The 12,675-nt window shown below is 42.3% G+C and overlaps 1 protein-coding gene across 2 annotated transcripts in view; it reads left to right on the forward strand.

Annotated features, from left to right (window-relative positions):
• The window catches only part of LOC146805565 (serine/threonine-protein phosphatase 2A regulatory subunit B'' subunit beta-like), a 369,793-nt gene that overhangs the window by 141,199 nt on the left and 215,919 nt on the right, over positions 1 to 12,675 (forward strand). The window lies entirely within an intron of this gene.

Genomic DNA, 12,675 nt, shown 5'->3' on the forward strand with positions numbered 1-12,675 from the left:
CTTAGATCTGAGTAGAGAAAACACCCGAAAAATGTTGAAACGACATGCATACTGTAAATCACTGCGTAGTCATTGCACAGTGACGTTATTAATTTTGTTTTTCTTAAGTCTTTTAATAATTACTGCAAGTATATTGTTGCACATATATTATCCTATTTCTAGACATGTTTATAATGTTACTGCTGAACATTCTTTTAGTGAATTACCTCCGCATGAGTTGTCTTATAGATTTGCGCTGCGCAATAACACGTTTATTAGTATGTTACATCATTCCCATCAGGTTAGCAATGCTACAAATTGTTGGATATGTGGCCGACTCCCTCCCTATCAGAATTATAAAGGAATTCTACCTCTCTTTCCATACCCATTCACACACAACGGCTCCTGTGGAGCATGGTTTAGTTTAATTAATCCCCTAGATTCAAATTCTGCAGTTTATCAAGACAACTGGGTATGGGGAAATTTAAACTTAGTTTTACTTAAAGTCTGCTACCCTAACAAGGAGGGACTTCCCAAGAGAACAGGAACTGATCTAGAAAATGAAGTATATGGATTAGGTAATTTTACGCTTAATCTTATGATCCTAAATGTCGAATCCGAAGCTACTCCAATTTTGCAGGACATGTCAGTATTTCCAGTAAAAGGTGAATTATGTGTAAGAAAGAATGGTTCCATACATATGGGCCATAGTAGATGCACCACTGTAATAGAATTCAGTGATCAAGGCAAGTCGACATTTAGAGCTTCCCGCCATTCCTATTTTATATGTGGCCAGACGGCATATGTACGCTTGCCTCTAGATTGGGATGGTACCTGCTACATTGGATTCCTTTTGCCACCTGTTTTCCTAGCTCCTCCCGATTATCACAGAAATACTCATTTAGTACACAATAGAAAAAGGAGAGATCTCCCAATTGTCGATTACACCGAAACAGCATGGGAAAAATACACAGATTTCAATAAAGGTCTCTTTCCCTATATAGGTACCGTTACTAATAGTAAGCTGATACGTAGATTAACTAGAACCCTTGAAGCAGTAGTGAACGAAACTATTTCCGCCTTAGGCAATTTAACAGAAGAGCAGTCTGCTATGCGGATTGTTGTGCTTCAAAATCGTCTTGTCCTTGACGTCATCCTGGCCGATAGGGGCGGAGCTTGTAGGGTCATCGGATCAAGTTGTTGCATTTTCATACCAGAAAATTCGCCATCTGTATATAAAGCCATAACTCGCCTTCATAAGATTGTAAGCCAGATACACCAGAATCCAGGCACCTGGACTTGGTCCGGTTGGTTTTGGAGTGTATTATCTACCTTTGGATGGAAGGTCCTATCCTTCCTAGGTATTGGCTTCCTCATACTATTCAGTTGCTGTCTATGCCTACAATGTGGACCAGCGATTTGTGGTCTGTGTGCCACATCGTGTATTCCATCACCAAGATTTCATTCGTCCCAGAAGAAAAAAGAAGAACAAATGATGCTATATGAACAGATCAATGGATTAATGAAGATTGATATCTCTTGACGGGCAAGTAGGGGACAAGGAGGGAATGTGGAAATATGGATTTTTCTGATCAGTTATGTCCCCTATCTTGGACCCCAACGGTTTCATGTATGAATCACAAGTACATGTATGTTCCCTCCAGTTCCAGTTATGAAGACGCAAATATATGTGCGTCCACCGTTAACATGTCCTCTTTCAGATCCGCCATGAATAGACTGGATATTCCATTCCTAAGTATGAAAGGCCACCGGCTTTATATGGTTCACTTATGCCATTTTACAGTCCAGGCAAGTAGGCCCTGATTCTGTCATCAAGCTTTTCTTTTTTTCTGCCTCTGAAGCTCCAGTCTGAGCCTGCATCTGTGACCATGAACTTTGTCTCATTCCCTGCGCAGCTCACGAAGCCTGACATCAGCCTGTTGCCTGCCAAGAAACTGTATTTCACCTTCGAAATTATCTGCTCCGCTCCCTGCCCAATGCATTCCTGTCTAGTAGTTTAAGTAAACATTCTTCCAGCTACCAAGCAAAGGCCCGGTTTCTCTGTCTTTATGCAAGTAATTCATAGCCCTGTTACTATGGAAGATTCCTATCCTCGCATCTAGTGTAGACACTTAGACGCTTGTACACGCATTAACAGTCAGTATAGTCAGTATAGAATAAGATTCTACTCTAAGAGACCTCTCTTTTGGATAACATAGTTCTTTAAACATAGGATGTTAGATATGATTTGGGGATTAGGTTGACTTGACCCTCCAGACTTCTGTCGCCACATGTAGAGCTAAATGTCAAGTCCCCTTCACCCCCTAGTCGCACGTCAATCATACGTCATGCTGCTGCGCGCGCATCTCTGCCAAGTATTTCTGCTGACATTGCGAAATTATTTCATAGGTCCACCCATATGTGACATCACAACCAATGACGTTTCCTTGTTACTCCCAATTACGCCTCCTTCAGCTACGCATGTGAAATGTTATCTTGGCTATCAATTGTTACGCCTCTTGCATTTGCTTCACTGTAATGCCTATTGTATAAAAGTGATTAATTATCAATAATGTATGTACTTCACTTCCTGAACCTTCGTGGTGATGGAACTTGGAGCAACCGATTCGAATCGTCCATTGGAGTAAAGCCCATTCCGAACCTCTAATACCACGGATTCTGCCTCTTATTTACTGAGCTATTTTTATTATGTTTCTGTATCAAATTAAGTCCCGGTAATTAAATTATTTACCACAGTGGCATCAATATGAAAACCTACAAGGATGCTTTTAGTAATAAAGATCACCAAATCCGTAAAGTGCTTACCTGTAAGACCGAATTTGCAGTTTATGTACTTCAGTGCCCATGCGGGTTAAAGTATGTGGGAAGTACTAAACACGCGGTGTACAAGCGTATATTGCAGCATCTTCGGGCAATAGCCAATCAGGACAATACTTATCCTGTGGCTAGGCATTTTAAGGATAGCCATCACAGCAACAATCAGGGCCTAAAATACTTTGTAATTGATGCGGTAGCCGCGAGTAGGCGAGGGGGAGACGGGGAGTCCAAGCTTCGCAAACTAGAAACTAGATATATTCTGCAGCTGGACTCCAAGCACCTAGGAGGATTGAACATCACAGAGGACTTACATACATGTCTGCCCTGAACTTTGGTTGGAAACTTTTTATCTTAGAAGGTAGATCCCTGATGGGTTTTTTACTTTATCTGATAATTATTTATTATTTTAATGTTTCAATATTCAGTTTTCGAGCAAATTACATCTTTCTCTTCTCTGTATTTTAGCCAACCTGAGCTTCTCCTAGTTAGGATTAACTAGGGTCTTATTCATTAGCAGTCAGCAGTGCCACATGGTTTAAGTATTTATAAGATGGGCGCATATAGGGTTGTACTTAAGACTCTCCCATTTACCAAGATGCGTCATGCTTACATTTAAACAGAACTATTAAGATTCACGTGAAAGTCCTAAGAGCCAGGGTACAATGATATTTAAAACGGGCAGTAAGAATACAAATTCAAATTAAGAAACCTGGTCCAAATCAGTAATTGGCAAATGTACATGTTTTACTGGACTCAGTCAACACTATATAATGGGAGGTTATACCTTACCTTTGACAAAGAAACTGACGTAGATGTTTTTTAATTCACATTAGGCATGTTTTTTTTTAATTGACATTAAACACTAATTTTTTTCACACCTTGCACTTCGATTGGTGAGAGACACATGGCAAGACAGAGACGGCAGGACAATGGATGACACTTATTCAATACAGGATTTATCCCATTATCTTCAAGTTTGTCACTCGCTCCATTACTTCAGGACGAATGGCAACCTGCCAACGAACAATAGATATCAATATAGGCTATTGTTTTGCATAAAGGGGCATTAATATTTCTTACTTGCTATATTTTCACACGTGGGATTCAACCCAGGATTCTAGTAGAAATTACATATTAGCTGGAGGAATCGACAGATAGCTCTTGATATGGGCTGATTCGTATAGAGGCACCTAGTCCACAGCTAGCTATTCTCTATGATTCCCACAATAAGTACCAAAGCCATTTTGCACAAGTTCTGCCTTCTTTTGCACAATGTATTGATGGAACTAGATCAATGATTATTTGGCAATACAGTAATTCCAATGTCGCAAGTTTACATTAGCGTGTTTTGCACAAATAGGATTGTTGTTTTTCCTATATGCTATTTTTGCACTTTATATTATGCTTAGGGATCTAACCCTATATGTATTCAAATTTTAGCAATTCGAGAACGAGTTAGTTATAGGCTCTGAACATTGAACAATTTAATCTTTTATGCTTGTAGCCATGACTATGTACAATGTAAACAGCGATATTTTACACAATTGCAAATTTGCACATGAATTGCAGTTTTTGCACAATATAAAGTCACCTGTTGGAATGTTGATCAAAATATTGTAATAACTTTCCTTTGTCGAATATTTATTTTCATAGCATTGAGCCACAGTATGTCTACCATTTCATTTGGAACTAAGTCACATGGTTTGATTTGAATCCTGCACTGTCACTTTAAAAGATGTGGTCTGACATTTTCACATTGTCATGTGAACAAGGCTCGGACGAGCCGAAATGTTATGGCGACATACTGCATTAAAATAAATTAATCTGCACTTATCTACTGGTCCATGTCCGTATGTGCTGTGGAAGTGGCGAGGTTTATCTGCTGCTGCTTATCTGCGGAGTTTGTGTATATATATATATATATATATATATATATATATATATATATATATATATATATATATATATATATATATCCATATCCCATATCCCATATCCGCTCTCTTACACTTTCTCAAAAAGGTGTTTTTTCCATTTCACCTTCATAGGAAACTTTGCAAAACCCGCCGAGCTGAATTATCCCAAATGTGACATTAAACTAGACCTTAACTCCGAGAAGTGTATTTCTTGGTTCCCTGTAAACACTTTCAGGGGGGTTGAGGCATTTACGTTACAAAAAGGTGTAGGATTCGAAAAATAATTTAATTCCTCGAGGGAGCATTTTCTCCAATCGACCAATTCACGCAGACCAAGTGGGTCTGTCCCTTGCAATGATGTGCCTTAACAGCAGTGGAGTTATTGTATGTCTGTCTTTTTTCTGTAATGTTTGTTTATTAAACTTTACTTGTCTGCGGAAAGATCTGGTACGAGTAGTGCTGCACATTGAGCAACTTTAGCGGTTGTCAAAGGCCCACCATGAAGTATTACTAAAACATTTGCACCTTACGATAACAAATATGTCGCAGTGAAATAATAGACCTGAAGATGAGAAGGATGGGCAAATGAAGAGAAAAGGCAGCAGGGCAGGAGAGGTAAAGAGGATAACGAAAAGGACCCTTTCCACAAAGTACCGAGCGGTGTTCAAAACAACGAGTTGACTACCCTATAATATAAGGCAGAATAGTGATAATCGGGGAAAGGGAAAACATTGCATACAACATCAAGATGCATGGCAGTATCATTGGACAACTTTATCAGAATACGAACCAAAGTTCAGACAGTGGCATCAACATGGATGAAAGGATGAGGGAATTATGGTATTGTGGATGGTGGTTTTGTGGACACAGTGAGTGATCTGAAAAGCAGGTGTACCAGTGTATCTATCTAGTCCATAGCACATCACTGTGCAGTAGTTGAGGATTGAGTAGGAAATAATTCATGTAGTGTGCGTTGGGGACAGGTGGGTGGCAGCATTTCATGTGATTTTCCTAGCCAAGAGGCCTGGAAATGTGCAGATACTGCTCCCTATTTCATCAACTGCTCTTAAGGAGATACCTGGGTAATTTGGAGTTTATGGTTTTCTCTTGGCATTTTGAGAGGGTGAGGTTTTGTTTTTAGTCAGGTGAGCCTTATTATGCCATTCAGGCTTGGAGTGCTGATGTCCAGTTTTTTCAGCCCATCTGAGTCTAGTGATGATGCATAAAAATCTCTTCAGTGGCTTATGCTGGTTACTGGGACATTAGCAATTTGGGCATTGCCTAAAAAGGCAAGATGGCACGGGAGCTTTGAAAGTAGTTTTGAAGTTCTTTTCTCAGATTTATGCTTTGATTCTCTCCAGCTGTCCATAGATAGTGAAATGCTTTTAAGGTTTTCTTGGTCATGTATCTTAAAGTAGAACAGATTGTTGATGATAAGGCAAAGTGATTTGAGTCTAAGCCAGGTTATTTGCAAACCCATTCAGATCCTTGTCTGCAAATTAAACCTGGACTGGGCTTTCTTGGAGTAGTTCTTGATGAGAAGAAATTCCACCTCGATTGGATTTTGTTTTCAGGGTATGTGTTTTATCCTGGTTGAGATAAGCAAGGTGCATTATTTTAGCTACTGGATGGCACTTATAGGGAAAACCTTCGGATGGCAATTGGTGTGGTCAAGATATGGGGTATTTTCATTCTGTGAGACTAGGTCTCTGAGTATCTCCATGTAGAGGGTCAAGGTGGTACACCAGTATAAGGATCCGTGAACACCATAGGTAACTAAGCGCTTCTGGGAGCTGCATGGTTTCATCTTGACTGATTGATGGCGTTCATTGAGATAGGAGGAGAGCCAGTGAAACACTGTATCCTCAAAGCACATGTGTGCTTGTAATAGGCTATTTTAGATTTTCTTTTAATGAGCAGCATCCACCAGTGTAGCCTTTTGGCAGTAAGAGACACAAAACCGACACCAACTGTTCACACATATATACTAAATGACTGGAAAGAGTTGGTCTGTAAGATATGTCCTATCATTGAATGGGTAGGCTATTCCTAATGTGTGTTGCCAGCCCTTCAAACACACACCCATTCCACTCAGATTGCCATGTTTTCCAGATCACTTGGCAATGTAATCTGGCTAAATAAAGCTACCTATTTGCAATGCATTCACTGAGTGGGGAGCATATTGATGGGAAGTCCTTTCTACAATACATCTGAACGTGCATTTCGCTCCCTTATATACCAGAACACATGTAAGCTGTTGGCAATAGCAGGATACAGTGATTGCATAGGAATACAGTATTCGTCTTCTTTCAACCATTGTCTGTGTGATATATACTTATCAAAGAGGACACCCAGGCATCCATATAAGAGATGCATTTGAATAACCACATGCAGGCTGTAGTTTGTATCTGGTTGGTCTAATTAGGTAAATGTAATTACACAAAATGAAAACTGCATCTGGCAAGTGAATGGATTAGGAAGAGTAATCCCAAGTGGAGAAGCATTTTGGTAGGCTCAAGTATTTAGTTGTATTGACTTGGAGGCACATATTAGGAGAGGGGTTTAGATTGTTAAATTTTAGCAGGTACTCAAATGTGTTTTGACGCAATCACTTTCATCCGAAAGGATCACTTTTTTTTTTTTTTAAATCACTTTAGTCAGCTTTAAGAGGCGCAAAGCAAATCATGACACGGTTAAACAAGGTACTTAAAACACACATTACAATAACTGCTATGCAAGGCTTGTATTCTACCAGATTATTCAATATTTAAGATAAACAAGTCATTCTTCCTCCTTTTAAATTAAACTTCTCAAAGTTGAGTGAAATATTGCCATAAGTTCCCAAATGAAACCTGGTATAGCCACCGGCGCTATATATCCTATTTTCATGCTATCTTCTCAATCAAATCAACCACACTCTACGTCCACACACTATGAAATAGGTGAGTTCAGTGTGGCCTGCGACCTGATCTAATCCCATCATTCTACCCATTTTTATTTTCTCATTCTTTTTAATTGGTTTACATATACAAAAAAAGAGAAAACAACCAACCAAACAATACATTAAAGAAGTAGATTTCAAAATAAAAATTTCAACGCGTAGGTTTTTGTATTCAGAGATTCATATATCAAAATCATTCACCAATATATTGCCACCACAGAAACAAAACTAATTGGCTCATGCTTGAAGAAGACACTTGGCGGCCACTGCTTTCTACCAACAGCCATTCTCTTAAATCACGCTTGCGCAACTCATAGTATGGGTCCTCATTTTGTAGCCAGTGGTTGGCACTACGTCTCTTCATGGGCCTCAGTGATAGCACGACCATCCAATAGCTCATTTTCCACTTCTTAGGCCTTGGGTGAATGCCAAGCACATGGTGTTTAAATATTCTGTTGACCATCTCCTCCCCAACTCCATGCAAGCCCAGTTTCACAATATTCTAGTAAACCCTCAGCAAAGGAACGCTTCCAGTTCATGTGCATGAAGTTGGCATTCCCAGAAATGCATCTTGGACTCCTGTTGTTTTGGGTTTGGTAGATCTGATGCAGGATTACCAGAGTGTAATAAACCCTATGTAGGCATTTGTATTGTGTGTATATATAGAAACCTAGAATTAGCAGTGGCCAATGGGTTCAGGCAGAAGCGAGCATCTTCTGCCACTCTGCTGTTGAGACCTGACCTCCCACATCTTCCTCCTACTTTTCCCTGATCTGTAACACAAGATCATGTTGATCCCTGCACAGTGCTGCCACCATTGTGGAGTGAGTAAAGTTGCATGAACATGTGATTGTGGGCTGACCTACCAGGAAACACCTCCCATGTATGTTGTGTCACTCAAGTCAACTGAGTATAAACCTAAAACTGGCCTGATGGTCCCAGAACCTAATCAAAGCTTTGTTAACTCTCAAGAATTTATCTTAATTGTACGAGGCTCCATCCTTAGGCAGCCACCTCCAATCCACACAGATATGACTTTCACCAGTCGCAAAGCTTTGAATAACCTAATACTTGGTATCTCTGCCTTAGGAGCATAGGGTTCACATTTAAGTATGTTCTTGGCCAACCTGTCTTAAATCTGACTTAATAATACCCTAAATGAGTTATATTGGTCACATAGGGCCTGAAATGAATTACGCAGGGACTTCTTCCGTAAAGCCTGCCAACCAAAATTGCTCTCTAGTGAGCAGAGTGTCCAGCCATTAGCATAAGTGTTGCTGCTGAGCAACCAGGCAGTAGTAGTAAACATCTGGCACTGCCATGCCCACCCTTTTTTAGGTCTCGGCTGCGAAGGCTGCGCTTGCGCAGTCTCGCTCCGAGATTTAATGACTTGGAGAAGAGGGGCTTGAACCCGCCCCTCTTCTCCCCTGTTCTCCATTGGCTGGCCTCTTGAATGCTGGCCAGCCATTGGAGAAGAGGTCAGTCATTCCAAACAGGCCCGTCCTTTTCGGATCGGGGGGCATGTTTTTTGCAAGAAGTCTCAAGGAGGAGACAACAGCAAAACACACCCCCGAATCCGAAAACGACGCTGCCTTTCTCCGAGGCATTTCTGCTCTGCCTCGGAGAAAGGCGCACTGCTAGGGCCGCTTCGGAGTGACGGCGGGAACAGTGTTCTGGGGGCCGTGGAAATAAACAGCAAAGGCAGGAGCGTGAGCGGCTGGAGAAGCGGTGTGGGACTCACTGTGCATCTTACGGGGCTCCAGGAAGTCACCCGGCAGCCGGCCGGCTGTGTCAGGCCAGGAGCGGAGGCGCCCGGGACTGCAGATGATTTGTGGGCCGCTGTCAGGTGAGATCGGTGCAGATCAGCAACAGGGCGTATGCGGCTTCAGGGAGATCAGCACCAGGGCTGGCCCCGGAGCATATGGTGGCAGCGGGCAGGCAGAGGAGAGGCCAGTCACAGGGCTCGGCGGTGTTGGTACAGTTAGGGGAGGCCGGCAAGCGGTCGGAGCCTCGAAGCATGAGAGGGAGAGCCACCCTCGTCTCCAATGTGGGGGGCCAGTTATGGTGTTTTGAGGGCCTGGCTGTGCAAAACCCGTAATTCCCAAGTCCATAGAGCTCATGCTCACTGTGTGGACAGTAAGACCACGTGCTATGCACGCCCCTTTATTTTATAGCCTCTGTCTCACCTGGCCAGAGCATGCGCGCTGTACATATCCGGTTGAAGTTCACCCGCGTGAGTCCTGAGTGTCTCACTACACAATGCACGGTATTCGTGTGTCAACGTCATGTGAGGGTGTGAGATTCATGAGCACGCGCCCATACGTTTTCAACTCACCTGCATGGGGAGTGTGTGGGTAATTTTTGGAAACGCATCGTTCGTAGCAGCGATCAGTGCATAGCACGAGTTACTTACTAGTCAAGCACCCACTATGTTTTTGTGTATAACAGCTTATATATTATTGGCAGTCGTATAACGCTATTAGATATTCGCGTGGAGCCAAGCACTTTATGTAGTGATTTGTGTAGCGCTTCCAACTATTGGTATTTCAGTATAGCGCTTTGAGGTGTTTTTTGCCCTCTTGCGCACAAATCCAATTATCGACACGTTGTTTTTGTTCCTTCTGGAACATGGCTCTTTTTGCATGTTTAGTTGCCTGTCTTTTCATTTGTGTAAGATGTGCTTCCGTGTGCGAGGGCAGTAGCCTGGGGATTGAATTATCTAGACTGATAGCCTGTGGTCACCCCCAGCCCAACACACAATCCGGTGTCGCCCCTGCCCCAGGGAAGTAAGAATGCAGTTACCGCATAGACCAGTCTTACATCTATATACTTTATTACCCATAGACAACAAACAGAATAGCCCCCTTACTGGACCTCCTGTGAGCCTTTGGCACCTCATCAAGAAGCGCTAGAAAATGTATGAAGCGCTATAAAAATGCAACCGTTCAGGGGCACCCTTATGTTCGAAGTATGTAACCTTTTCTGGGTCCAGTTGCAGCATACTGTTTATCCTATCCTTTCAAAACTCTGGTTTAGGATATATATATCCAGTGCTTCCAAATGTCGAGGTACACTGTCCCCCTTTCTCAGTGTCCCGTATTTCCCCTCCCCAGAGCAGGGGACTCGCACCTCTCAAGTCCACGCAAAGGGTTCTGCTACAAGTGCACATTTTCCATATTATCAGCCCTCCTCCACCCGGAAAGCACTGTGCATGCTGGCCTAACCCTGACAGCTCCCACAGGGGAGATGAAAGGGAACCTGGGGGGGTTACGATCTGCCATTGACCAAGAATAGTGGGCGATTTGTATTTTTATTAGTGAGCACATGGAGAAATGTCAATATTTGGGCTAGCAGTTGTGAAACAGAAGGAAACTTCCACAAAATGGAGAGAAGTTGTGCAGCCATGATGTAGTTATGTGCACTGAAGATCTGTACCATACGAGAATGACTTGGGCAATGGACGTAGCCGTGATAACATTCTGGGACAGTGTGCTAGGCTGGTGTGTGTGTGTGTGAGATGTCGTGTTCAGAGGCAGCCCTCTGTATATCTGTGTAGCTCTCTGTGTGTGGCTGTATGTGTATGTGGCTCTGTGTATGTGTGTCTTTGTGAGTGTGGCCTTGTGTGTATGGCTCTGTGTGAATGTGGGTGTCTGTGTGTCTGCAGGAGTCTCTATGTGTATGTGTGTGTGTCTTTATGTGCCTCTATGTGGGTGACTTTTTTTGTAGGTGCCTCTATGCATGAGTGCCTCTGACTCTGTGTGGGTAAATCTGTGTATGTGTAGGTGGCTCAGTATGGGTGGCTCTATTTGTGTGGGTTGCTCTATGCAAATAGCTCTGTGTAGGTGGCTCTGTATGAGTGGCTTTGTATGTTTGCCTCTGTGTGTGTGTGTACAAATGCAATAGGTCTCACATTTCAGACAGATTAAGCTACTAACATTGCGAATAACAATGCTGTTTCTTTCAATCTTTTTAAGGCAAAAACAAATGCAATGTCATGAGCAATACCAATAGCTCTAACTTTGACAATGCCGAGACCATTGCATTGTAAATGCTTGTTTTATAAGAGCCCTTAAGAGTAGCCAGTAAATTTAGGGTAGCAAGAGAGCACCATCATTTTCACTATTACCAGCTAACCTAGAAACGAAAATGTCAAGAGCCCAAGAGACTTGCACAACTTCTCCAGAACTCTACCCAGAATAAGCTGTAACATGTATCCTCCTAATTATGTGCTACCTGCATCACCAAATATTTCAGTGTTTTAGTTTGCCAGACCAAGCGCAAATTTGGTAGGTCTCTTTCCTCACTTGGGGTCAGTGCACCAAGGGGAAACATGCACGATTTAGACACATCGATTTTCAGGCCTGATACACAGCCGAAATCATCTAACATACTAAAAAACGTAGGGACAGGTATTCCTGGCTGAGTCAGGTACAGCAGTGTGATGTCCGCATTTAGGTCCACCATATGAGCCATATTCCCAAAGGTTATACCTCATTCTGCCGTTTATTTCCTGAGCACTCCCATCTGAGTTTCCAAAGTGAGAGCAAACGAGTGGGTAATGTGGACAACCCTGCTTAGTACCCTCACCGTAACCAGGGAATAACAAATGTCTGGTTTATTATCATGTAAACGTGTGTGTTCAAGAGTGTCCTATTTAAGAGTATAGATCAGTCTAAATATGGTCCCCGATTTGATTACCTGACCATGGCCAGTTTGTGTCGTTGCCAGAACCAGAGCCAAACATGAGAACTTAAACAACATTGTCTCGCCCTTGTGCTGAGTGATGACGCCAAGCATGCAGACTAAAGGTCTGCACAGAATGGTTTGTTCTGGCACATCCGACAGCACAGTGATGAACCTGGCCCTATATGTTTGACTGCACTGGCAATGCAAAATGATATGCACAGAGTTAACTTGGCATTGTAGAGGTCTTGGACATTGTTCAAGGAGAGTTTCATATATTCCTCTAGTATTGTAAAAGGGTCAGCAATACACTGTTTA

The sequence above is a fragment of the Triturus cristatus genome, chromosome 8 (assembly GCF_964204655.1).
Source record: "Triturus cristatus chromosome 8, aTriCri1.1, whole genome shotgun sequence".
Classification (NCBI taxonomy): Eukaryota; Metazoa; Chordata; class Amphibia; order Caudata; family Salamandridae; genus Triturus; species Triturus cristatus.